General features: G+C 46.5%; 1 long non-coding RNA gene across 1 annotated transcript; it reads left to right on the top strand.

Moving 5' to 3' along the window:
* The first annotated feature begins 5,564 nt into the window (after window positions 1-5,564).
* Window positions 5,565-26,851, top strand: LOC132013269 (uncharacterized). Its single transcript, XR_009402948.1, has 3 exons — window positions 5,565-5,636; window positions 6,017-6,213; window positions 26,700-26,851. It is a non-coding gene; the product is annotated as an uncharacterized LOC132013269 (long non-coding RNA).
* Window positions 26,852-27,755: the final 904 nt, after the last annotated feature.

Genomic DNA, 27,755 nt, shown 5'->3' with positions numbered 1-27,755 from the left:
CAAAAGAAGAATGGAAGGGAAAGGTTACTGTGGGATCGCCCGTTGAGAAAGGTCAGATCTGAGTAGGGATAAGCCACATGGTGCCAGCGCAAGGTCAAAGCCATTTGAGAATTAAATGTGGAAACCAGAAGAGTGAGTGCTTGGGTTTGATTCTGACGAACTTCAAGGCTGGTGACATCTTGTTGGGCACTTCTCTGGAAAGGCCCAGTCCTTGGGACTGGAGGTGAACATTTGCTGGCATATTAGTCAGGGTTCTCCAGAGAAACAGAACCAATAGGAGACAGCAGGGGGAGGGGAGGGAGGCAAAGAGATTTGTTATAAGCAATTTGGTCATGCAGTTATACAGGCTGACAAGTCCCAGGGTCTGCAGAGTGATTAGGCTAGCTGGACACCCAGAAGAAACAACGCTGACTTCTAGCCTGAGTCCAAAAACCTGAAACCTAAGAGCCAGCCTTTTGGTTTGAGTCCAAGACAGGAAGAAACACCAGTGTCCTAGTTCAAGGCTGTCAGGAGGGAAAACTCTTTCTACTCAGGAGAGGGTCAGCCTTTTTTTTTCAGTCAGGCCTTCCCCTGATAGGATGAAGCTTTACCCTCATTAGTGAAGGCAATCTACTTACTCAGTCTACAGATTTAAATGTTAATCTCATCCAGAAACAACCTCACAGAAACACCCGAAATCATGTTTGACCAAATATCTAGGCACCACGGGGCCCAGTCAAGTACTAACCATCCCAGCTGGGAGCACAGGTGCAGCAGAAATGACCAAGAGTCATCCGGGAACTGCTGGAAGCAGACGTCCATGATCTTGGTGCACATGTAACGAGATGTTCAGCTGGCCAGGGCCTTCGGTAGAGTGCTGGAAGTCAGGGAGACATAGGGAAATTAAGACCATGAAACAGCCCACCAGGGAATCAGCACAGCCAAGTATTACTGGTATTCCTGGACTGAGAGCTCTTCCTACATCTGGCTGTTTAGAAAGTCCATCTCAGGGGCGCCTGGGTGGCTCAGTGGCTTAAAGCCTCTGCCTTTGGCTCTGGTCATGATCTTGGGGTCCTGGAACTGAGCCCCACATAGGCTCTCTGCTCAGCAGGGAGCCTGTTTCCTCCTCCTCTCTCTTTCTCTGCCTGCCTCTCTGCCTACTTGTGATCTCTCTCTGTCAAATAAATAAATAAAATCTTTAAAAAAAAAAAAAAAGCACATCTCAGGCACAGGCTGCATTTACCGCCAAAACAATCTGAAAACCTAAGAAACTGCGATCAGAATTCCATCAGAATCTAGCAAGGATTGTTTCTTCATTGTTTCTCCCCATTTTTATTCATGTATTTACAGGTTTTCATGGAGCGGTGGTATATATGTTGAGTATGTGTTACACTTGACCAAAGGCAAATTTGCCCCCCACGGGACATTTGGCAAAAGTGTAGAGACATTTTTGGTTGTCAAAACTAAGCAGGAGGGTGTGCTACTGGCCTGTTGGTGGAAGCCAAGGGTGCTGCTGATATCCTGCAAGACACAGGACAAACCCTGCCACCAACAGAGAATTATGTGACCCAAATGGCAACACTAAAGGTTGAGAAACCAAGTCCTAACAAAGAAGTTTAAGAAACCAACAGTTGAGAAACCAGCAACTAATTTTACTTCTATACAGTGTTCAATATTATTGCGTGTCTTTTTTTTTTTTTAAAGATTTTATTTATTTACCTGACAGGCAGAGATCACAAGTGGGCAGAGAGGCAGGCAGAGAGAGAGGAGGAAGCAGGCTCCCTGCCAAGCAGAGAGTCCAATGCGGGGCTCGATCCCAGGACCCTGGGATCACGACCTGAGCCGAAGGCAGAGGCTTTAACCCATTAAGCCACCCAGGCACCCCTATTGTGTGTCTTTGATTTAATTTAGTCTATGTGTTGAGTTGTTGGCACTGAATTGTGGACACTGAATGAAATTTATAAATGCATAATATTCCATTGAGTTGATGTGCAGAAATTTCCAAAACTATCCCCTTATTGTTGAACATTAACTTGAGAGGTTTTGTCACTAAACATAGCACTGCAATGAACGTTTTGAAAATACCTTGGTTTGAAATATTTCTTTTGGATTAATCCCTGCTTGGAGAGATACATGTACACACACACAACAAAACAATAAATCATAGCTTCAACACATGGCCTCCCTTTTTAGTATCTTTAAAGAGAGCAGAGAACTAGTATGATGCCAGACTAACATAAATCTCTTTCAAGTAAATAAATGAATGAATAAATAAATAGCCTTCCATCCTCAGAGAATTTATTCAATGCTTTTACATACATCAATTATTCAATAAATATTTACTAAGCACCTAACACAACCAGCCATCGTGCTGGATGCTATAGATATCATGGTGAATAATTTATTCTGTCTAGTGGAAATAGCCATATCTTGGAAGGTACACTTCGGGCAATGCTACTCTTAATTCAAAGTGCTGGGGGAAAAGAAGCGATTTCTTTAATTTTGGAATTTAACATATGCTTAGTGGAAAAAAAAAGAAAGAGAAAAACACCAAGATGTTTATATATATCCATAGTTCCATTACCATTCAAATATAGCTGTTGTCTTGTTGTGTATAAATGTGTAACAAACAACCCCCAAACATAGTGGTTCAGACAATGTATTCATGTCTGTCAGAGTTCTGGGCCTGATGCGTTCAGTGAGGCAATTCTCACTAGAAGGGTCTCAGATGATGGCATCCAGAGAGAATCTTTCTACACAACCTCCCTGTGTGCCTAGCTCAGGCTTCCTCAGACATGGTGGTTTCTGGGCACTCAGACTTCTTAGGCAGTAGTTGACTTCTCTCAGAGCAAGTGTTCTAAGAGATCCAGGCAGAAGCTAAAAGGCCTCTTAGGACCTAGTTTCCAAAGCCACATAACATGACTTCAATAGCATTCTGCTGCTCACAGCAGTCCTAAGTCAGGCCACATTCAAGGGAGCACAGGAGCAGGCTGCACTTCTGACTTGTGTACACAGGGCAGAAGGAATTCATGGCGGTCAGCCATGTTGGAGACAAGCTATCTTAATTGCTCATCGTCATCTAGAGCATGTTGATAATTATTCTATGTAACCAAAATATAAGCATTAAAGTCAGGAAGCTGACATTGATAATTATGACTATCTACACAGAATTCACTCAAGTTTTGTCAGGGATTCCAACAGAAAAATCACACACTGTGTTGTGCTATCAAGGCTCTTTAGTCTCCTTTAACTTGGAACAGTTCTTCCCTTGCCACTCATGACCTTGACACTCTGGAAGATTACAGGCAAGTTAGCACATAAGACTTACATAAGACTCTGTGTTATGGGTGGGCTGGTGGAAATAGGAAGTCCCAGACCTCTGTTGCACTCATTTGGAATTTAGACTGTGCCACAGGTCTTTGGAAGGGTCAAAAAATGCTGGTGGCCTGATCCTTCAGAGAAAATATCAAAGTGCTTGACCAGGAGAACCATCAAGGTCCTATTGACTCACCACAGTGTCTCCTTCTTACTTCCATTCTGGTCCTCACCACACCTTCTACTTGACCATGACAAAAGCCTCCTACCTTTGTTCCTGCTGATTCCTCACCAACAAGTCAGTTAACTCATTTCCTTAAAAAGTCACTCAAGGGTCTTCCAGAAGGTGTGCAGTCTCAGTCTTCATTGATCATTCTTCATCCTTTTTCTTGATGTTTTACCTCTATTGTTACGCATGCCAATATCCAAAAGTACAGATTTTCATTGGGGGGATACCATGTGTCAAGCCCTCTGTTAAGTGCCCCCCCGTTCCGGCTCATTTGCTCTTCAAAACAACCCTATAAATTTGGCACTTTCCTCGTTCTACGGACAATGGAATGGGAGCTCAGAGAAGTAGAAGAAGTAGGCCTCTGTTTCACAGCTAGAAAGTGGGAGGCTGGATTAAATTGAATGAGGACCCAGGGTCTCTGGCCCTGATGTCGTTGGCATGTACATGGGACAACAAGACAGTACATGTGAAACAATTAGCAAAGATGTAAGATGTGTTCAATTGCTTTGTTTTCCTAATTTTATTTTATTTTATTTTTTAAAAGATTTTATTTATTTATTTGACAGACAGAGATTACAAGTAGGCAGAGAGGCAGGCAGAGAGAGAGAGAGAGGAGGAAGCAGACTCCCTGCTGAGCAGAGAGCCCGATGCGGGACCTGAGGATCCTGAGATCCAGGACCCTGAGATCATGACCTGAGCTGAAGGCAGCGGCTTAACCCACTGAGCCACCCAGGCGCCCAGTTTTCCTAATTTTATTATGGCTTGTTTTTTCCCCCTCTCCCAACTATAACTGCAACCAGAGCAAAGACTATATTTTCCATTAACTTTATGTTTTAGAACACTCAGTGCTCTGCGGGGCATAAAAAGAGCCCCCAGTAAACTGGTGTGAAGGGACAGTGAGCAGAGAGACTGAATACTTTACAGACTAAATAGAAGGTATGAAATGTTAAGACAAGTTCAGGTTTCACTAAATGCCAGCCAGAGTGAGAATCTGAAACTCAGAAAGGAGGTAATCCACTCAAGATCACACAGTTGATTAGGAACAGACTATGCAGAAACCAGTCCCCCAAACTCCTTGCCCAGCATACCTTCCCTAGAACCCACTGCCTGCTTAGGTCAGTCTATTTCCCCATGGTGTCCACACCATACTTTCCTAGCCTGTGGGACTCCCTCACCCCAAAATATATTGCTTTTCTCTTTCTAGCTCTTACTTACACTTAGCTCAAGAGTCATTTCTTAGAAGCCTGGCCAGAGCCCTCTAGTCTGCTTGAGATGCTCCTCTTGTCTATTTTTCTTTCTTCTACCAGAGCATCCTTGAGGGATCACCCTTACTTCCTGCCTTTCCATTAGATCAGAAGCTTTTTGAAGTCAGGAACCATGTCTCCTTTGACTTGGTGAAATTACTGCCTAACACAGCACCTGGCACATGGCATTTTAACGTGGGTGGCTTAAAAAACAAATGATGGCAGTTCTGGTAACCCAGAGTGTGATAGGAAGGTCAGAGTCAACAATGGCTTCTTGGGATAACAGGCAATTGACACGAAATGGTGAGTCCAGTTAACAAACTGGTGGCAGGTGAAATAACACAATATGTTCCACAATGTGTTCCAAATATTTGTTTTACAAATATTTGCGGGCCCCCACATGCTCTGTTTGCTTCTGGAGAGACAACAGGGAGTGGGACAGACCTGGTCTTTGCCCTCATATGGAGTTTCCTGCTTAGCGATGGATGGTGGCAGACAATCAAGAGACAAACACATGAATAAGCAAGATCGTTCCTGAGAGTGGTTAAGGGTTTTGAAGAAAACAAAAGAGGGAGATGTGGTAAAGAATGGAATGGCTGGGATGAGGGCGTCCCCCTGCAGAGAAAGTGATCCAGGGAGGCCTCTCTGAGGAGGTGACCTTCAGCTGAGATCACAAGATGAGAAGGAGCCAGCTTTACAGTTCTCAGGAGAAGGAGTAGCCAGTGCAAAGCTCCTGAGGTGGAGAGACTTGGAGCTGTTCAAAGCACAGCAAGAGGACTAGACAGAGCTGGAGCACAGGATGAACAGGAAAGTGATAAAGACGAGGCTGGAGAAGCGGAGTCCAGATCACGGAGGACCCAGAGTTCCAGGTAAGGAGCCCCGAGGGACTCTAATCACAATGGGATGACAAGGGAGGGTTTTGCAGGAAGGGGAAATGGGGGGCAGGTGTAGGCCGGGTACGTTCTGATTTTATGTTAAAGGTGCCTCCGTAGCACAGTAGGCAGCGCCTCAGTCTCATGATTTGTATGTTGGGAAGATTTTCTAGGGTGGAAGTCAGGTCAGAAGAGTGAACAGTGGGCGAGCCGCCCCTTCAGGGTTGAGTCCTGTAGTCCCTAGTGGGACTTCTGGTCGACATTTGAGAGGGAGCCGGGAGCTGAAGACAAAGGACCGGATCTGTAAGAAATCTGTAGGATGTTTAACTTCCCTATATTTGCTCTGTTTGTAATCCCATGTTCTGCAAAATCCTTAGGCCTTGTGGTTTTGTTTCTGGAGAATGGGGCCATTGGGTGGAGTTGATGACAAGGAATCCCAAGGAGTAAAGTAGGAGGCCTGTGGGAAAGGAGATGAAAACCAGCCAAGTGTCCAAGTCCTGTTGCAAAAAGAGAAAAAAGAAGAAGAAAAAGAAGAAGGAGGAGGAGGAGGAGGAGGAAACACCAGTACCAGCAGGTTTGGCTTGGCACAAAGGGGAGAGAGAAAGAAAGCTTTCACCTGTGATTCTGTCCATTTGGTTATACAGGTAGCCCCTTTATCACAGCATTTTATGGCTCCACCTTCCCAAAAGTAGTGAACTGCGTTGCCTAAATAACACATCTACATCCCTTCCCAACATTTAACTCACTCTTTCCTGGATTTTAGCTCTGGGACCCTACGTGGACAGTGGATTTTATTGGCACTAGGGAACCAGCTTGGGTACTTATGATGCAATACTCACAGCAGACTCAAGAAGGACTTAATCCTAGTAAGTTTTGAACTTTCCATGTGCAGAGGGTCCCACTGAAAAGATGGTCCAGCAATCCAGAGCCCCATCGCCTGTGAGTTAGGGCAGCTGCTATAAAAAAGAAACCAACCTGAACATATGGGAAAGGGTGGTTCAAGACTCTTTTTTTTTTTTTTAAGATTTTATTTATTTATTTGACAGAGATCACAAGTAGCCAGAGAGGCAGGCAGAGAGAGAGGAGGAAGCAGGCTCCGCGCTGAGCAGAGAGCCCGATGCAGGGCTTGATCCCAGGACCCTGGGATCACGACCTGAACTGAAGGCAGAGGTCCTAACCCACTGAGCCATCCAGGTGCCCCTCAAGACTCTTCTTAATTTCCCTTCCGGCCTTTCTACTGGATGGCAAACATTGCCCCACACATTTGAAGGAATGTTGTTGGGTTGTTGTTTTGTTTTTTCCCGTCTCCAAGCTCATGGATGCTGTGCTCAGCATGTCCCAGTTACTTGCAAGAGTTATGAAACAATTCTTAAGAAAGAAATAGGCCATAGATCTACCAGGTGAGTGAAACTAGGTCATGGCACGAAGATAGAGAAGTGTTGCTGGCCAGAAGGCGGCCTGCACAGATACGTTGACTTCTGCTTCCAGCCATGAGCCTGGGCTGGGACCCTTGTGCCGAAAGCAGCCACGGCTTCTCATCTCTCATCTCTTTCTGTTCCTGAGCCACCTCACAAGGTGGAATCCCATGTAGCATTCGAAACCTGGCTTGCTAGCTCTGTGATGCTGCCAAGTCACATCGTTTTTTTTTGTTTTGTTTTGAGTTGCAGTTTTCTCATCTGTAAACTAGAAGGTGATGATACTTACCTAGGGTTTCCTCGAGTTTGGTTAGAGACTTTGATTAACTGAGCACCTAGGTACTTGAAATTTCTTTCCGTGTAACAAAATGGTGGTATTGCATTTTGCAACTTGCAACCGGCTTGGCAAAGTTGGTCCAGTCAGTTTTCTGAGCTCAGAGTCACAGCAAACCAGTTGCTCTAGAGAGGCCGCAGGTGTAACCAGGGCCTAGGACAGGGAAAAGCAGGTTCAAGACACGGACTGCTCTGCTCTAGCCTGCATCCAATGACAGCTTGTTGTGCGGAGATGAAGGCTGGTTTGTCTCTGCTGAACTCAGGACAATCCTGCAGGGCCATTCTAGTTCCAGACTTCCACACAGCATTAAGATTTGATCAAGGAGGGGTGCCTGGGTGGCTCAGTGGGTTAAGGCCTCTGCCTTTGGCTCAGGTCATGATCCCAGGGTCCTGGGATCAAGCCCTGCGTTGGGCTCTCTGCTCATCAGGGAGCCTGTTCCTCCTCTCTGCCTACTTGTTATCTCTGTCAAATAAATAAAATCTTAAAAAAAAAAGAGAGATTTGATCAAGGAGTTTTTGACTCTGTACAGACTGTACTCAAATTACTATGCTTTTTTGCTGCCCAGAGCTATGCAGAAAACAGCAGGGAATGAAAGAAAACAGCAACATCGCAGTGTCTTCCCAGTGAACACTTGGGCCGAGAGCTGTTGCCAGAAATTGCTTTTGTAGCACAAAGAGGCATGGCAGCTTGGAGCGGCAGCCGTATCTAAGGGGTCAGAGATAAGGTAGACAGCTGTTATGTCAGTTTCCTATTGGGTTTTCCTGGTAAGTCAACAGAAGTGCCTGACTGATGGAGACACACACAGCAAGACTGAGAGAAGATGTTTTAGGGACTGTAGACTTGGATGAATGGAGGTGGGATATTAAGGCCCGAGGTAATCAGCACCATTCTACATGATTATGTGCAGAGCAGTAGGACTGATGAAGTCAGAGGATAGGTGGATATCCACAGGAGCTTTAAAAGAGCTGGATTCTGTCCTGAGGACTCTGTGCTCCCTTTTGATCATTCTCCTATCCTCCTCGTTGTCCATCCCTCCTCTCATCCAGCCAGTCATCAAAGATTCCCTCGTGACCTCCTGTATGCTGGGCTCTCTATTAGGTTCTGGGATGGGAAGTACCAGCTCGAGGAGCCTCCCATCTCTCGTCTCTCGGTGTTGACAGATCTTTCCAATACAATGGCATCATTGCTCGAGTCTGTCAGATTTGGGATAATCAGGCTCCAGGAACAAATGACGCCCCAAACTGCAGTGGCTTACAACAGTCAAATTTTATTTCTCCCTCACATTACTTGATCTTCATGGTTTGGCTGAAATTCTGCTCCACATCCTTTTCATTATGGGACCAAGCTAGTGGGAGCAGCTGCGATCTAGAATATGTGGAGTGGAAATATACAGTAGTTCTTCATTGGCTCACGGCGCGTGTCACTTGCACTCACATTTCATTGGCCAGAGCGAGTCACATGGCCTGGCATGACATCAGTGAGCCAACCTTGGGCCGTTAACAGTTAGCACTTGGCAGTTAACAGTTGGGAGGGAAAAATTTACACTCCTCCATAGGGCCCTCACAGAGAAAGGCACCAGGCATAGACAGCAGGCGGAAGGACACCTATGTTTTGGAGCTCCTTAATTCTCTTTATTAATTGATACATTTTAATTAAGCCCACAGGTTTTTTTTTTTTCTTTGTCTGTTCAGCCTTTAGAGGCAATCTTTGCCAGAACTAACAGTGAGAAGAAGGCGTTAGAATTAGTGTTACTGTTTCTATAAAATTGGAGACCTGCTTAAACGTTCAAGCAAAAGGGAAATCTGCTTTCATGACAACCCTACGCGATACAGAAATGTTGCTATAAACTGGGGGTATGTTTCCGGACAAGCCACTGGGCTTGAACCCAGGTTTGAGTCCTGCCCTGCCTCATTCTAGCTGTGTGATTTTGAGGAGCCCATTCAGGCTCTCCCGAGTTTGAGTTTTATCTGTAAGACAAGGGTGATTGTGAGAAAAGGACATTGTCAACACTGAAACACTATTCAAATGCTGAGCCTTTGCTAAAGTGTGATGCCCACTAAGAAGCAGGCAGTTGTGCTTTTTGTTTTTGTGTTCTTGTTTTTTCTTTTGTTTTTTGGGGGGTTTTTCCCTATTGCTGTGGGAAACTAGCGCACAGAATCAGAAAGTTTACTACAGCAGCTGAGATCTCAGTGCAGAAGCTGGTAATTATCTGCAAGACGGGCTGACTTTTGATTGTAAGTGTGCCTAGCAAACCTATCAATGAGACATGTGCCATGACAAAATGCTGACAGTCTATTTACACAGAAGCAGCTGCGATGTTATAAAAGAAAGAAAGGCAAGCTAGAGGTCAATGTCTTTTTGAGGGAGATGACTTCCATTTCTCTGTGTGGTTGATTGTTCCAGTTTGGTAAAGATGTGGTATAAACATGAACAAAACAGTTCTTGAATTTTAATAATAACCCAGTATCTTAGAGATGAAGGCTTACCAATGATTAAATCCAACCCCCTGTCTATAGAGATGAAGAAACTGAGACCCAAAGGAGTTAATGAGCTATCACACCTGTTCTTGGCTAGGCACAGTGCTAATTTCAGAGGGGCTGTTAATACGGAGAGGAGAACCTACCTGTCTTTTATGTAATGAAGGTGCTAACTCATTAATCTCTAAAACAACATTCCCTTTAATATTTAGCAATTGCATTTCAAAAATATTTATTTGCTATTTACACATAATCAACTAAAGCAGAAAGACTTAACATTAAATTTCCCCGGACATTTCAACATCAGTTAGAAATTTGTAATCAAGAGCTTACATAAACAAATAATTAAAACTATGAATCTAATAAGTAAGATTCTTTTGCATGCTCGAAACACTTTGAGAAGCAGACAACACATGCACAAAATGTCACGTTGATTACAGAAGTGATTACTCTGTGGGGAAACCGTTTTCTCAGACACTAGAAAGCCAGAGGGAAGATACTATGTTTTCTTCTTCTCTTGTATGAGGAGGGAGTCTTATTCATGCTGTGCGGCTCAGAACCTAGAAGGTGGTTTATGATCCTACTGCCAAATACGTGTGTGAATTGTTGGCATTAATTCTTCCTGAATGACAATATTTAATCCTGTAGCAAAACACTCACACAGAGAGGCTGTGGTGGACTGGAAATGAGCTTGGGTCTGTCAGTCCCCCACCCTGAGAATAATACTTCCAAAGGGGCTGGCTTCTCTTGGGAGTTCTGGGGTCCATGATCTCCACTATGGATGTGCTTAGCTATTCTTATCCTGTATAGCCCCAGACTTCTGAGGACATTCTGTATCCTTAGCTAATTCTATCAGGAACTTTACTTGAAGGAGAGCAAGAGTCAGAATGGGGAAGGTCTCCCCTCACTAATGTGTTGCCCACCTGAAAAGTTGTATACTCATGTGCTGCTAATACCAACAATACAACCACTAATACTGTGAATTTGCACTTGTCTCTTTATTATCTTCTAATCTTTACTCTTAATTCAAAGCTTTCCAAGGTTGCTGCTTTTATGGCTTTCTGGTATCAGTAATATTTTTTTAAAGATTTATTTGACAGAGATCACAAGTAGGCAGAGAGGCAGACAGAGAGAGAGATGGGGAAGCAGGCTCCCCACTGAGCAGAGAGCCCAATGTGGGGCTCCATCCCAGGAACCTGGGATCATGACCTAAGCCAAAGGCAGAGGCTTAACCCACTGAGCCACCCAGGCGCCCCTGGTATCAGTAATTTTTATAGGATATGGTTTCTATACGTTCTTAGAGTCACTGAATTCGTAAAAGCCTCAAAAACAAAAGTTTGGAGGTTTGGGAGTTGTGACACAGAATCAGCCATTCCTTGACTGCATAGTCCAAAGTGGTTGTCCAGCACAGCCGAATTCCAGCAGCAGGGTAGGGAGAAGGGAGATAAGTCCCTTCCTTTTAAGGGCTTGACACAGAGTCGTTTATATTACTTCTGCTCATTTTCATTCAGGCCCTTGGCCACACTAGCAGCAAGGGAGGCTGGAAATAGCTTGGCCAGGTGTCCAGACAAACACTGAGTGTCTTCTTAGCTAAAAGAAGGGGAAGAACTAGCAGTAGGGTGTTGTCTAACAGTGCCTGAAGCTATCCATGCTTCCAGCCACCAAGTGTTCATGGTCCCTCGTCTTCTCACACCTAGACACAGTCACACCTTCTCCGAGGGAGATGAGCTCCAAACCCCAAAGACTTTGATGAGCACAAAACCAGGAGCTCCCGAGTGCTAAGCATTCAGGGTGAGTGTCATTTCTGTTGGCACCACAACTTGAAGAAACAAGAGATCTCCCCCAACTTCTCTACACCAATAGACAATGCCAGGTAGGAACAGGAAAACTATAATAAAAAGTCCCATTCAGAGGAGGCATACAAAGAAAACCCGAGGACGTGACTGCACCATAGCAGTGATCAAATCCCACTGCGTGGGAACAGAAAAGACTTTCTTCCCCACCAGTCAGTGAGTCACTTGAGGGGTTCCTCTGGCAATTCTGGTCCTGCCCCCCAGGGGAACCTCCCCTGGCTGACATGCTCTGTAGCTGTTGACTTGTCCCCTTGGGAGGGCCCACCTTGATCACCTGAGATGGCATTCCAGGTTTATACCCCTTGGGGGGGTGGGCTGCAATGCTATTGCAGTCCCTTCCTGTAGGTGTGGGGGAAGAACCAAGACCTGCCTCTGGGTCAAGGGCTTTGGCAGGTCAGCCTTGTAGTTTCAGGGGCAATAAAATTCCCCCAAGAAGTCCCAAGTAGGCTTCAAGTCTATTTGCTCAAATAAGGACAGCCGAGATCTCGTTTGACCTAGGTTTCTCTAAAAACTATACTTACTGACCTCCATGCTCTTAATCTAAGTGTCCTGAGTCCACCTGAATAAACAGCTTGGGTAGGAAGGCAACACCCTTAGTTCTGGCTTTGCTCTGACACGTGGCAGAGAACTCCGGATGGCGGTGCTTGGGAAAAGCCTGGGGACAGAGGCTTATTTTTTTTTTTGCTAAAGCCCCTTAGTCCACTCACCCTACCCTACAAGGGACTCATGTCATGTCATCAGTTCTCTCACTCTCCACCTGTCCCCTGTGTTGGGTTTCAGATTTATTGTCACTCAGGCCAGCTCTGCCAGCACCCCTAAGCCTACAGAGACCTGATTTTAGGGGAGGACCACATGATTGCTTCTAGTATCCATGCATAAAATCTTAGGGAAGTTCTTGATTGGCCCAGTTTCTGTTGCCTGCCTACCCTGAATTAGTCATTATGCCCAGGAAAAGGAGTTCTTCAGTTAGCCTGAGTCATTTGGCCACCATAGTGTGGAGCTTCATGATGGGGGACCTGGCTAGGACCACATAAAGGGCAAAAGAGTCAGCACCCCCCCCACCCCGCCCCACCCTCCACCTAAAGTGAAGAAGGTGCTATGAGACCAAAGAGGAAAGTGTGTTTGGGGGGGAAGAGATGAAAGAGACCCGGGACATTCAGCCACAAGCAGGGGCAACAATGCTCTTCAGAACTTGGATGTCTTGGTAAAGATGGTGGAACTACTAGGGCACGCTGATAATTAGTTTCATTCAATAAGATTTGTTAAAACCCAGGCCATAGCTCTCTAACTGCCCCTCACTAGTTCTCTGTTCCTTTGCACAGAGTGGAGCAGGATGGAAATCACACAGAGATGAAGAAGCATGGTTTCCTCCTCCTCAACACTCATGGTAGACAACCTACATTGCTCCTGCCTGGGCCCTGTCCCTGGTCCTGCCCGCAGCTGGAGGGAGCGAAAACAAAGCTCCTCTCCCTCTTCTCCTCTTCCCCTTGCCTCCCTCCCCCAGACCACGTGTGTCTCATCCTGGTGCCCTTGCCCTGAAGGGGCAGCTGAGAGCCCCTGGCCGTGGAGTTAGGCCCACAGCTGGAGGAGAGGAACTGAGCTTGGTAGAAAACAAACAGGTTTACAGTAAAATTCTTTATCTCTGGAAGGAGGTAGGAGAGGGCAGAGGCCATCAACTCCCACACCAGCCCAGCTAGGGAGTGTTGTGGCCTGTACCCCACTTATGTCCACAGTGACCCCCTTTCGCCCCCACCCGATCCCACTTTCTCTAACGGGCTCTTCCCTTCACCTACGTACTCCTTCCTAGAGCTTTCCAAGCATGAATGAGCACCGTGCCCACAAAGCTGCCGGTCTCCACATGGAGAAGCTGTCACAATGAAGAAGCCCTTGGACAATATTTGTTCCTTTGACATTGGGCCCCTCCCTCCTCCCGTGCTTCCTGCGCCCATCTGCCCCAAGTTCCTGAAGTACCCCCTTGACCCCAGCCTTCCTGTGTCTTGGCCCATCTCCCAGGGCCAGAAGGATGGTGAGAGGCAGATGTGGGCCAGAAGGCGCAGGTGCTGGGTGGTTTTGAGAGATGTTTTCCTGGTCTTTCCACTTCTCCCTCTGTAGCAGCCTCCTTGTTAGGATCCAGACCAGGAGGAGAAGCAGGCAGTTCTCTGGATGGGGCTTTCTAAGCTCAGGTCCCTTCATTGCAGAGGCAGCTGCGAGCTTCCTCTCTCGGTCCCCAAACTGGGTGTCAACCCACTGCCTTCGGGGGACAGGCAGCTGTGTCTGGAAATCAGGAGTAACCCAGAGAGTTCTGGAAAACTCTTGATGAATCTCAAAGTGTTAGCAAGCTCACGTGGGGGAAAGGAGGCTGGGAATTTGCCATTCCCTGAGCTTCCTAGAGTCAGAAGCCCTGTTTGTACCCCCTGGTGGGGAATCTGGGCCCTGCTCTGTCCTCATCCACCACCTCCCTGTGACCGACTGTGCTGTCGGAAGCTGCCACCCAGTACCTCCATTCTGAATACTCCTCTGCACTGTGACCTTGCCAAGCCTCCACTCAGAAGTACAGTTGGTTTTACCACCTCCTTGACGCCAGGTAGACCTGAGGACTGCTTGGGTGTAGCCCTTCACTGGCCCAAGATTTTGCTTTCTGCCTCTTTGGAAGACAGCCACACTCTGTAAGCAGTCAGTCTATGCCCTGAGACCCCAGTGCCCCATGGATGCCCGAGGCACCAGACATGGGAATGTTTTGAGATTGCAGAATTTTCACTTAATTTCTCTGATTCTATTCTCGAGTCTCTTTTCTCCAGTGCCCCAAATCTTGAATTCTCGTGACATGAACACAGAATAACTTATCCACCTTACCTTACAACATACCGATAAACATTTCAAATGGCTAGAGAGTTGTCACTATTGTTTGTAGAATATTTGAGATTGTGATCTTGAAGAGCTAACTTTTTATTCTTTTTGCCTTTACAATTTACTGCTTTAGGGCAGGATTTCCCAACCTCAACACTGTGTTTTGGGCTGGAAGCATCTTTGTTGTGGGAATACACTGTGGGTTGTAGTCTCTTCCCCCATTTAGAGGCCAGGAGCCACCCTCCATTGGTGACAGCCCAAAATGTCCCCAGACACTGTCAAATGTCCACTGGGGTGGGGGGCACTGCTCCAGGTTAAAGGCTCCTGCTTTCGGGACATACAATCAAAATACTGAGCTTAACGTCTTTTGAAAAGTTTTGCTTTCTTTTTTTTTTTCTGTATGACGATGCTACTCACTGGACTATGGTTAGGTTTGTTTGTTTCAGTGGTTTTCAGGTTTTAAAGATTGCTTTTTACTCATTTAATGTTTATTAAACCTATGTAAAACATTTATATTGTTCCAAAGTCAAAATACATAGGCAGGTAGTTTTTTTCACCCTTGCTTAATTTTTCTTAAATCATGTAAAACATAATACTAAATACCAATACTGTCAAGGAAGTTTTAGTTCTTTTTCTCTAGCCTGCTCCCACTCTTCCTCTATGACAACCATTTTCATTCCTTTGGGGTTATCCTTCCATTGTTTCTTTTGGGAAATACAAATAAATATGTATTTATATGGGTTTAGGTTCATATTGGCTTATATTTATTACCCCCTTTCTTAGACAAAAGTTACCACCCTCGGCACTGTTGGGTATACCCACAAGCAAGGATTTCAGTCCATCCCTTTTGAGACGTAGCCTGATGTGCCTGGGATATGTTCACAAAGACGCCTCAGGAGATGCTGACACAAGTGTAGAAAGAGCACTAGAGGGAGCTTGTCTGGAACCCCCCTGTCCATGTGCACCAGCTAACGGATTCTCTTACAGGAGGTATGGAGGTCAGTTACAGGAGGTCTCAGGGTCAAGGTTAGCCACCTCACCTCTGTTCCTTCATTGTCGAAATATCTATGGGTAAAAATTGCATATGGATAAGTTTGTTACTTTTCATGATAAAAACTTCCAAACAGAAACAGAACTAGAGAGTACAATAAACTATACGGTCAAAGCCTGGTTTTACCAGACCTGCTTTACTAAATGCAACTTATTTGTGCTGAAGTTGTAACACCAACCGCATACAATATGCCATTTCACCCTTACATCCAACTTTTTAGAAAAGTAAGGGGCGGGGACTTGGGTAGATCATTTTCTTGCATAATTACAATGTCACTATCACACCTACCTATTGAAGAGAATATGAATTTGTTAATATCACCCAACATCGAGCCCAAATGTAGATTTCTCTTGTCATCTAAAACAAAAACAACCCCCCAACAACTGTCTTTATCATTTGTTCAAATCAGGGTCTAAATGAAGGCCACTTGCTGTCTCTGGGGAGCCTGCTCTGGGACAGCAACTGAGAAAACACGAGCCCAGAGCACTCTGGGTAGCTGGAAACACACCACAAAGCCTCCCAAGATCCTGGCTCCCCTCCGGTTTGATCCTGGCTCCTTGGGGTTGTTGAAAACACCTGTATTCCCCTCAGACTTCTCCAAGTCAAGCATTGCCAATTCCTTCCATTGTTTCTCTGTGATAATGATTTCTTTCCCCCTTCCCTGTCTTCTTCTGCCTGCACTCTCCACTTGGCTAGTGTCCCTGGCAGATCCATTACAAGGAGATGATCTCCTCAGTCATCAGTCCTCAGATCAGCACTGGTGGCCCTGCTTTAGAGATGAGGAAAGACAATAACTTCTTGGATGGGTGACTTGGTCTTCAGCTCAGTGTTATGCATTCCAGAGGTAGGCCAACAACTCACAGTTGGCTTTGCCTGATTCTTCTTTTTGTAACACGAACAAGCCATTTTAGTTCTAACCATGCTTTGGTTCCTACAAATTTCCCATTTTACTACTTGGTCTTTTATGAATATTAGGTGCCCAAACAGCAGAGTATGGCTAAGAGCTTGGGTCCTTGAGTCTCAGAAGGATGACTTCCTGGTTAGATACACAACCTTTGCAGGCAGGCTCTCTCCCAAGTTCAAATTCCAAGTCTGCCAACTGTGAGCTGAAAGACTTGGATAATTCATTGAGTCTGTTTCTCCACTTGTTTCTCTACAAATGCTCATGGGGACAAAACCAACCCCATTAGGCTGTTGGTGAGAAATAAATCCATTAGTGCTTATAAGGTTCAGGGTACGGCGCCTGACACGGTGTTCAGTGTTTCCTGCTATTCCTCTGCCGCCCCTCCCCCTTAGATGGCGGGCGAGTCATCCGGCTGGAAACTGTCTGTGAGTCCTTATCTCTTAACTTGGCAGTTACTGGGAAACTTACTAAGAGGAGGAATATTGGGGACAATTGGCAGATAATTCACCATAAGCTGAAAGAAGAGTGTCTTATACATAATAAGCACTCAGTAAATTATAGCTAGGATTACTGTGGGGCTTTGAACTTACCATGGTTCAGATCCCAGGCCAGAAAGTCAGGCGCACCAGAAATTATGGCAACTCTCCATTTTCAATAAATGAACTTGATTTCGTCTCCAGCTTCATACTGCCTCAGTGCTTCTTGGTTTCTCTTCCCTGAGTCCTCCGGAGTTTGTAACAGGGATCTGACATCTGACATGATCTCCTGATTTCTGGAGGGTCCTGCTGGTCATCAACCTCCATCTACTAAGGTGCCTATGGTCTCTGACCAGGAGGTCTCTGCCACTTCTGTGCCATACCTGGGACTCGAGGTTTTGGGTGAGCCCATGGGTCCCTGCCCAGGACCAAGGCTTCTGGTGTATCATTTCCGTCCACAGGCTCAGAAGATTCCTGGGACTTGCTGACTTTACTCTCTTACCTCTTGCCCAAGTCCCTGGAAATCTCTTCTTAATCCAGAGGAAAATTTTTGGTTCTCATACCCTGTTCACCTCAATGGGTTTTGGAAATAAAAGTCTGAGCACAGGAAGAAAAAGATGTGCAGGGCCTGCCACATACCTGGGAGTGGGAGAGTCGGATCAGGGAAGGGGGACAATGGGGGGAAACATCCTACATCACCGTCTCACAAAGCCCTCCGCCTGCTACATCTGTCCACGTGAGCCACCGCGCCGAGAGGGGCTCCCTCACGGTCACCGAGGAAGCACCTTCCAAGTGTCAGGCACCAGTGGCAAGCTGTGACAGAAGAGAAAGAGCTGACCCATCCATGAACCCTGCCCTCAACAAGCTGTTCCCCCGAGAACTCGTACTCAAGCTAGGGTGATGTGGGCCCCCAGGAGGCATTTTCAGTTGCCACGACTGGAGTGGGGGTGGGTCATGTAGGGATCCAGGCTCTAGTGAGTCGAGGCCGGAGGAACTGTTAATGCCCTACAATGCACAGGACAGCATCCTGCAGCAAAGAATGATGTGGCCCCCGATGTCAATAGTGATGAGAATGGGACAGGACAGCGGTCATTCGAGGTAGAAGAAAATAATGAGATGTTTTTCCGAGAGTTCGTCCAATGGAAATCACCAAAGGGCACCTCTCTAACCAGAAAGAATATTCCTGGGAAGTTTGTTTGTTTTTTTTTTTTAATCAGAGAGGGATGACTGCGGATAAGAAGGAGCTGAAACTTGAGCTCATAGCCCTTTCCACAAAACTTGGGCATCAGCAGTCTAGAAAAGTTGTGGAGAGCGAACCCTACCCAGCTCCCGCAGGCCTGACAAACCAAGCTAGAGCTGAGCTACGGTCATGAGGTCCGGGGCCAGAGAAGCACCTGCCCAGGGCTCAGGGACAGTTGGGGTGCAGCTGGGGGCTGACTTTCTCCAGCTCAGGTCTGTGTCTCTGTCATCCTCCCAGTGACCAGTGACCAGGCTGCTCAGATGAGGAAACTGTTCCTGAGGTTCTTGATCCTGGGCCTCATGTCAAGTTTGCCCAGGGATTCTGAGAGCTTCAAGGAAGGGCTCAGGTGGGGCTTTTTTTTTTTTTTTTTTTTTTTTTTTTTTTTTTTGGACTCTGTAGGTAATTCCAATGTGTAGGCAGATCGAAAGATCTGTTTTGCCAAAAAAAACATGTCTCATTGCTTTTGCTGTGGAACATAATTCAAAACTATTTCCATGGTGGTTGCCTTGGATGGGAGAGGAAGAGTGGGTAGAGGTGGTGGCATTTGAGTCTGGTCTAGAAAGACCACAGGCTCTGGCTTAGCCATGTGGGAAATTCCTCTGGTGACTTGACCGTGGAGGGCATGGGGCGAAAACCGTGGGATGGGCACCTGCCCTGTTTCAAATTTCAAAACTGAAAGGGGTCTGTTACCCAGGATGTGAAGATCTATATTTAGAAAATAGATCATGTCAAGAGTTTACTCTTCGCTTTTATTTCTAGCCTCTTCTAGGACATGGAAAATAAAGTTCAATTTACAGAAAACCAACATTCTTAATGACAGACCAGCCAAGAACTCCACAGGTCTCTTTTATTTCCTGCTATAGTTGGGGGGTGAGGGCAGGTCTCAGCCCACCCCCTCAAACGTTCTCTCCGAGGCTATACTCAGCTCCTGAGCCATCTTGTCTTCTCTGATGGCTTCAGTGACCAGTCTGTGCTGCTGACCCTCAGTTCTACTCCCCAGATGACCTTTCTCCAGCCAAGCTAGGCAGCTTTCTCCTGGGTAGACAACATTATCAAACTCAACATGTCAATAACCACTGAATTATTCCCATGTTCATTCCCCCAAGCTGGATTTTCTATCTCAGTGATTAACAGGCAAATCCACATTCCTCATTCTCCACCCCCACCCCACTTGCCAAGAGCCACTCATTCCAGAAGGTTCTCTGTTCTCAACATCTCCCATTTCAGCCTGCGCTGTCCCTCCCCAAGGCCTCCATGTTAGCTCAGGCCATGATCACTTCACACCTATACCATGGCAATTGTCTCCTCTGTGGCCCTCCTGGTCCACTTCGGTTCCATTCTACGTTATTCTCTACCTAGAAACTAGGTAGAGTGATTTTCTAAAATGTACCACTAGTGAGTTTATGACTTGTGGAACCTTTACTATATGTGCCTCACTGTGCCGAGTTCTTCACATGCATAATCTCTTTAAAAACCTGAAAAACTGGATGAAAAAGGTATTCATTATCCCCATTTCACAGATACGGAAACTGGGACACAGAGAGGTTAAGTATCTTTTCTGGGGTCACACAGCCATTCAAAGGAAAAGTCTCTGTTTCAATGTTACTCTCTGGTTTAGAATCCTTCAGTGACTCCCCAAATATTGACCGTCAGGGCAAAATGCACACTTTCAGCTTGGTCATAGGGTCCTTTGTGACCTGGGCTTAGCCTCTCTGACTGGATTTATCACTCACCACACTTCCCCCCAAGCCCTGGGTCTTCAGCTTGTGGAGCTTCCCACAACTGCTCGGAGACCCATGCCTCCTCCTCCTCCCCCAAAATGCCCTCCCCATTCGGTCTGTGAGGCAGACCCATCTCCCAAAATTCAGCTTAAAGGATGCCTCCTTCATGGAACCTTTCCAGAGTGTGTCCCACACTTAGAGAATGGACCTCTCACTCTCTGGGCTTGGCTGTCACCAGGCTATAAGTTATGATTTTGTCACCAGCTGTGAGAGCAGGGGCCAAATCTCCATGTGCTTGTGCTTTATGGGTATTTACTACCGGTGCTCTGTGGTCTCATTATTCCAAGCTGCCTGGAGAGGGTGTTTCTCACTGTCTCAGTGGTGTGGGCGATAATGACTGGGTGTGAAGTTAATGTCTCTTAGTGTAAAGCAGAGTGCACCGGTGGCCAGCCAGTTGTCCTGGGGTTGGGCTGCATGGTTCAGGGAGCAGGGGGTCCCCTCACAACCTGGAGAATGGCTTCCCTGGGACAACAGAGAGCTCAGGCAAGGTGGGAAGAGCTGGCCAGCGTCCTTTGGGTTCTAAACTTCTCAAATTCCCAGAGGGGTCTTGTGAAGCTGAAGTCTGTCCGTGATGCAGTGGAAACTACCAGGTGGAGATTCTTGGCCCAGGCTCTGGTGTGGCTCTCCTCTGGTGTCCTGTGGCTCTGAGCAGTCCCTTTCCTGTGGGATGGGGGCCCATTCCGCCGGTCCCTTCCTAGGCTTCTCCTGTCCCACTCCTATGGGAGACTGCCCAGGCCACCTCAAAAGACCTTTCCTCACACCATGTTTGGTTCTCAGAAGTCTTGCCTCACCCCTTAGCCCGCGGCCTGGGCAAGTCTGTCTTCAACATCCTTCATTTTACAAGGGAGCAAATTCCTTGCTCCTCAGTGCGGCACACTTGGCAGGGGAGAATCTGGAAGAAGTGCTTTCATTTCCTCAGGATTGAGGATGTGGAGGCAGCTCCATGGAGAACTAATATCGAGTCATAATTTAAGCCCAAGCCGTGGGGAGCCGGGGTTTGGGGAGTGGGGCAGCCTGCTGTCCCTGTTTTCCTTCCCGTGCTTCTCCAGTCCCCGGGCTGAGACCTGATGTGGCGGAGGGAGCCCACCAGGCTGCAGGGGTATCTAGAACCCGCCCCCCCACAAAACCACCCTGCCACAAACCATCCTCCAGGGGAAGGCATCTCTCCCTTGCGGGCAAGCGGGGCAGGACCGCGCCTCTGGCTGGCTCTTGGAGGCATGCAGGAAGAGTGTTCAAAAAACCCTGAGTCGGTTTCTACAAAGGCCTGTATCTTTGTTGACCGGGGATTAAGTTGGTCTCTTAGATATTCTTGGGCTTCTGTTCTTCCTCCAAAGGGCCACAGCGGTGCCTGCTTTGGCCCTCTGAGCCCTTGCCTTGCACCTCCAGGAACCTGTATGACTCTGGTTCTCATCACTATGATTCGCATTCGTGCCTTTGCCCTCGTCCCTCGAACCCTTAGCTGCTCTCATCCTCATATTCTCAGCGCGGGGCTTGGAGCCTGACCTTGGTGGGGAGCTGAACACATGTCGAATAGGCATCGCTGGGAGGTCATGGACCGTCATGACCTTGACCACACAGCCTCTCAAGGTGCTTTCCGTTCTTCCCTCGTCATCTCATTGCTACGCTCTTTCTTATTATTTTACTACTACTACTATATATCACTTCCTATCTGTAGTAGCGTATGTTATTACTAATATATTATTTGAAGTACATCACTAACATTATGTACTGTTACTACAGGCAAAGGCATTAATAGAAGTCTCATGTATATAAAAAGGAAATAAACACGACTCTGACGACACATCTTTCTCTTTTCACTCTTTTTCTTTTCACCCTCTCTCCCTAGCTTTCACTGGACTTTTGCATATGCTGTTCCCCCTTCCTTGGCACTCCCTTTCCTTTCATTCCTCCTGCTTCAGAACCCAGCCCACATGCCACCCACTTGTCTGATCTCCGGGACACTGAACAAGTCTCCCTGGAATTTTTAGACCATCTTCTGCTAAGAGATGCAGAATTATTATGTCCCTTTATGTGTCCACCCTTCCACTCGAATGAGGCCTGACTTCCTTTCCATGCCTAGCCCAGGAACGCGTGGAACATGCGCATCCACTCACGCATTCAACAAATGCTCTTTGAGTGCCGATCACGTGCCAGGACCAAATAAACTGTCCTTGCGGTCGCCAACCTCCAAGATGGCCCCCAATGTCCTCCTCTCCAATATTCATGCCCTTGGGTTTCCTCCCACCTGAATGGAGATTGGACTGTGTGGCCCACAGATTGTGGCAGGAGGCTCTGCGACTTTCAGGCTCTGTGGCCCAAGATTGGATCATAAAAGCGTTTTCAGCTCCCTCCCTGGTCTCTTGGTGTGCTGACTCTAGGGGGGACCAGCTGCCCTAACAGGAAGACGGTGCAGCCCTAGCAAATGTCCAAGAGAGGAGCCAGCTGGGCAGCCCCCGTCAGCCATGCGAGTGAACCACCTTGGATCCCCTGGGCTCTGTCGAGCCTTCAAACGATGACAGCCCCATTGGCGCGTGGGAGAACCCTGAGCCAGAGCTGCGCTCCTGAGCCGCTCTCAAACTCCTGATCCACAGATGCCAGGATCCCGGTTGCTAAAAAACACTAAGTTTGGAGATGATTTGTTATGCAGCACTAGATAACTGATGAGCTCTTCTCACGAGGTTTACATTCTAGTGGAAGAATTAAAGGAGCAGAATCCATTCCTTCATTGACTCTGTACTAGTAAATCCTGCCAGGTGTTAAGATTCCAGTAGCAAGCAAGACGCTAGGCAAAGTTCCTTTTCTTGTGGGGTCTATGCCATAGTGTGGGAGACACAAAATAAACGAGTACACTCTATAGAATAGGAGGTCATATGTGCTAAGAAAAAAAAAAGAAAACCCAGTAGGTCGGATAAAAGGAAGGGATGTGACTTAGATGGTCTCTTCTGTACGAAGCATTTTTCATCTTGATGTCCATTTTTCATCTTTGTCCTCCAAAGATTTTGAAGTAGGTAGTTTATCCCCATTTTACAGATGAGAAAATTGAAGGCCAGAAGAGTCCGATGACCCAGTCAAGGTCACACAACTCTGGTCTTTGCCTGGCCCAGAGTGGTACCTCAGGTGGACTATTTTGGATCTCCTAGTTAGTCCTCACGTGGGCGCTCTGCCTGGACTTGGAACACACTGGGAGGAGGAGGGCCGGAGATAGTCTGCAGACAGGATTACCACAGGCTGGCAGGGGGCCGAGGCCACCTCTTTCTCTGACTCTGGAAAATACCTCCGAGGCTGTAAATCCACCCACTGGCTGGGAAGATCTTCCCAGTCCCCTAAACCTTAGTTGCTCTGGTTGTCACTAAACAGTGATGTCCTCTCCTGCAGGCTCCTTCCTCCCCACTTCCTGTTCTGCCTCTCTATGGCCACTTCATTCGCTCAGCACTGAAGGAGCTGGGGTTTTTCCTGCCAACCTCAGACCGTCTGCTCCTCCTCATCCATCCTAACTCCCCCGGGCCTCTTGCCCCTCGTCATTTTTTTTTTCCTTTTCTTAGGCCAAGACCACTAGATGGAGGTATACTAAAACTTAAGTGGACACGAAAGTGCAAAACACCCTTCTATGGGCTTTTCCTGCATGGTTTTGTCAAATCTTCATGACAACCCTTTGTAGACATCTCATGATTTTCCTCATGGAGCTTAAGGCTCAAGGTCATTCCGCTGCTAGCCAGCAGAGCTGGGATTCAAACCCACATCTCTTTGAATCCAGATTTCATTGTTGGGCCAAGATCACACACGGAACTGGATGAAGTCGGAGGAGAAGTCAGAGGTCATCTTGTCCATTTCTTTGCCCTGGGCGGAGTCAAATCCGGACGATCTCCTGAAGGTTACAAATAACTACCTTAAATTAATGCTAGAGAAAAGAAAAAAAAAAACCCAAACAGCTCATTACAGCTTAGACAAGGATTTGCAGGTTTAACATTCTCATTCATGTCTCACATAAGTAATTCATTGGCTAAACTTTTATTAGGCGCCTCCTGTGTGCCCAGCGCTGTGATACGGTTAGGCATGAGGATGAATTATTATCCTGTAAGAACAGGGCGGGGGCATCAAACAGACCGGCAAGTCAGTGAGGCCCCCAGCTGAGGCTAAGTGAACCCTGACAATCTTGCAGGGGTCCAGCAGCAGAGATGGGCATGCCTACAGAGGGGACAAGCATCAAAGTCAGTCAGAGGTGACTGAGAATGGCTTATTTCAGCATATGGCTGGAGTTGACAGGAAGTGCTGGGGAGGGACGAGCGATGGGATTAAGAGATAAGCAGGGGCCAGCGAGGTGCCAAGGTAAGGAATTTGCTCTTTATCTGGAAAGCACTGGGGAGCAATCTGAGGTTTGGGGTAAGGCGCTGATATAATCAGATTTCATCGTAGAAAAATTCTTCCACCAGTGGTATGGATGATGAATGGGAAAGACCCGTTCAGGAGGATATTGCAATGGTTTGGCCAAGAGATGATGAGTAGCTGAAAGAGAGGGAAAGGTAGAAGAGATGTGGAGGAGAGACTTACAAGTAGACAAGTTAAGACTTGGCAACTGCTGGTTTGTGGGGGGCAGGGAAGAAGGAAGGGCCAAGGACAGATTCAAGGGGCTTCCTGGCTCAGGCACATGAATGGGGAAGTAGTTTCCTGTGCTGAGATGGTGATCAGGAGGAGGAACAGGTTTGGGGCAGAGTTACTGAGATCTTATAATGCCTAGACTCCTTAGCGCAATCCTAATTTCAGATGAAGAAATCAAGACTCAAAAAGCTGATGAGATTGGGGCACCTGGGTGGCTCAGTGGGTTAGGCCGCTGCCTTCGGCTCAGGTCATGATCTCAGGGTCTTGGGATCGAGTCCCGCATCGGGCTCTCTGCTCAGCAGGGAGCCTGCTTCCCTCTCTCTCTCTGCCTGCCTCTCCGTCTACTTGTGATTTCTCTCTGTCAAATAAATAAATAAAATCTTTAAAAAAAATAAATAAATAAATAAAAAAAAAAAAAAAAAAAAAAAAAAAGCTGATGAGATTTATTCAACTTCAGCTGGACAGAATAGTGTCCGAGGTGGGACTCCAACCTAGGTCCTCTCCTTTTCTGGAATTAGTTTCCCATGCCTAAGCAAATTTGCTTTGCAAGAAATGTAAGGAGGGCTTAGTACAGAGTAATGTGTGGTAAAGCAAACATTTCTGCACATCGACTTGCCATTTTTACATTTGTTCATTCATTCATTCATTCATTCATCAAAACTTACTGAGCACCTACCAAGTGCCATGCAGGTGGGGGTGCATTGGTGAACATAATAGACAAGGACATCACCCACACTGAACCTCTCGTCTCCCCTTTTCTACGGAGATAGGCAATATGCAGATAAGCAAATACTGACAAAATACACCATCAGAGTGCAGAGAGTGTGGCAGGAATGACAGTGTGGACACTCTTTTGGATAGAATGTTCCAGAAAAGCCTAAGACCTGATCATTTGATCAAGACCAAAGTAATGAGGGAAAGTCATACAAAGATCTGAGTGAAGGCGGGGGGGGGGGGACTTGCACCGCGAAGGTCCTGAGGTAGGAACCAGCTTGAATATTCAAGGGATTGCCAGGAAGCCAGTGTTCCAAGAAAAGAGTGAGTAGGAGATGGAATTGGAGGCAAGGGTCTGCGCCTGTAGGATTTGTGACACATGATCAGGAGTTTAGACTTGTTCTAGGGGTGATAGGAAATGCTTAGAGATTTGGAGCATGGCTGTGACATCCTCTATTTTTAGATTTTACTTTATCTTTTAAGGTACTTGTAGATTCACATGCTGTTGTAGGAAACAATAGATAGGAATCCTGTGTACCCTTGTCCCATTTCCCTCCGACTGCAGCCTTGTGCTAAAGTAAATGCAATGTCACACCTACGCGTGCTTGCTGTGGTTTTAATTTGCATTTTCCTAATGGTTATGTTGTTTGAATGGTTTTCATGTTCTTATTTACCATCCATTACATCCTCTTCAGTGAAATTTTTGTCTTTTGTTCACTGTCTATTTTTTAAAGATTTTTAGTAGTTTTTTGTTGCCCACATTTGGGAGTTCTTTATACACTCTAGACACGAGTCCTTTGTCAGACAAATAATTGAAAACATATTTTCCTGGTGTGCAGCTTGTCTTTTTACCCTAACAGAGCCTTTTGCAGAGCGAAAGTCTTTAATTTTGAGGAGGTCTAATTCATTACTTTTTCCTTTCATAGATTGTGCTCTGGGTGTAAGTCTAAGAACCTGTGCTCAGCCCTACTGTCCATAGTTTGTCTGCTGTGGTCGTCTCGGGAAGTGGAAGTGTAAACTGACTACAGAAACGTAGGCCAGAACTGAGGGCCCACGTGAGATTTGGGGGCAGGAGGCAAAGCGATGGGAGAGGGAAGAGGCTTCAAGTTCCTTTCTACTCCCTGGAAGGGACTCTGTGGGGTACAAACTCCTTCCCCTTCTAGCTTGAGTGACATGGACACAGAAGACAGTCACCTTGGCCTTAGGACCACAGGCCTAGGCTTCTCCCTTCCTCAAGAATACTCACAGACCCTGAAAAAAATAGCCTTTTTATTCCCCCAGATCTTTACCCATACCAGTGTGCTTTCACAGCATCCGGGACTGACTTCTCACAACAATTCTGTAAGGAAGCTATTACTATCCCCTTTTACAGAAGATACAACTGAGGACCGGAGAAGGGCTGGAACTAAATACAAATCTCCTGACATCCAGAGTGATGATGATTCTTCTCCACCAGCTGACGCTGAATTTCCACCACCAATTATTGCTTGAGGTCAATGATTCTCAAAGGATGGTCTAAGGAACGCCCAGATGTCCCCCAGACCTTTTCAACAGGGCTTCAAGGTCAAAGCTATTTCCTTAATAATACTAAGACCTTATTTGCCTTTTCTCTGTGTTGACCTTTTCACTAATGGTGTGAAAGCGAATGAGGGCAAAACTGCCAATCACCTGAGAGTGATTCAAAGCTGTGACTCCACCTGTCCTTGTTGTCACCTGGGGCTCATGGAACCCAAATAGCCAGTTTCACACTGCCATTGTGATTTTATGGGAACTATTCAGAGAGCATTTCCGCTGCACCCCGAAGCAAGACTGTTCTCTTGCAGAAGAGTGTTTCTCCAGTGATTTGAGTTGCAAGCTAAACTGTCCTCACTTCCCCACGCCCCAGAATACAATTGGCACATGAGAGAATGACTCACAAGCTCTAGGTATTCAGCCTTGGATGTATGGGCTCCTACCAAATGAACCAAGCAAGGCTGTCGCATAAAGGCAAGCCATGGTTAATATTTTTTGCCACGGATAAAATCTGAGCATTTGAGTGAAAAATCAAAAATAGAGAAAAAGCTCGTTTGCTCCTTTGAGCTTGACAGCTTTCCAATATTTAGACTTTTCTGATAAAATCAGTGATAATATTAATAAATGTGGTTTGTTGAAATTGCATAAAGAAATGTGCTTATTCTTAGAGGAGCTGCATAACTCTGTAAACTGCAGAGTTTCCGAGTGACCAGTACATGGCGGAACAAATACGTATGGGTCAAAGATCCATTTGAAGCGTAAGGTCCAACAGAGTAGGAATGTTTCCTTGGTACGGTTTCAGATTCCACATTGCAACTAATCTTTGGGAAACTTCCACTTGCTGAGTTTTGGGAAGCATCAAGAAATAATATCCCCAGTTATCTGAAGAGGCTATGAGAGCACTCCTTGCTTCCCC

The sequence above is a fragment of the Mustela nigripes genome, chromosome 3 (assembly GCF_022355385.1).
Source record: "Mustela nigripes isolate SB6536 chromosome 3, MUSNIG.SB6536, whole genome shotgun sequence".
Lineage (NCBI taxonomy): Eukaryota > Metazoa > Chordata > Mammalia > Carnivora > Mustelidae > Mustela > Mustela nigripes.
The sequence above is the reverse complement of the archived record's forward strand: the minus strand, read 5'-3'. Positions and strand labels throughout refer to the sequence as shown.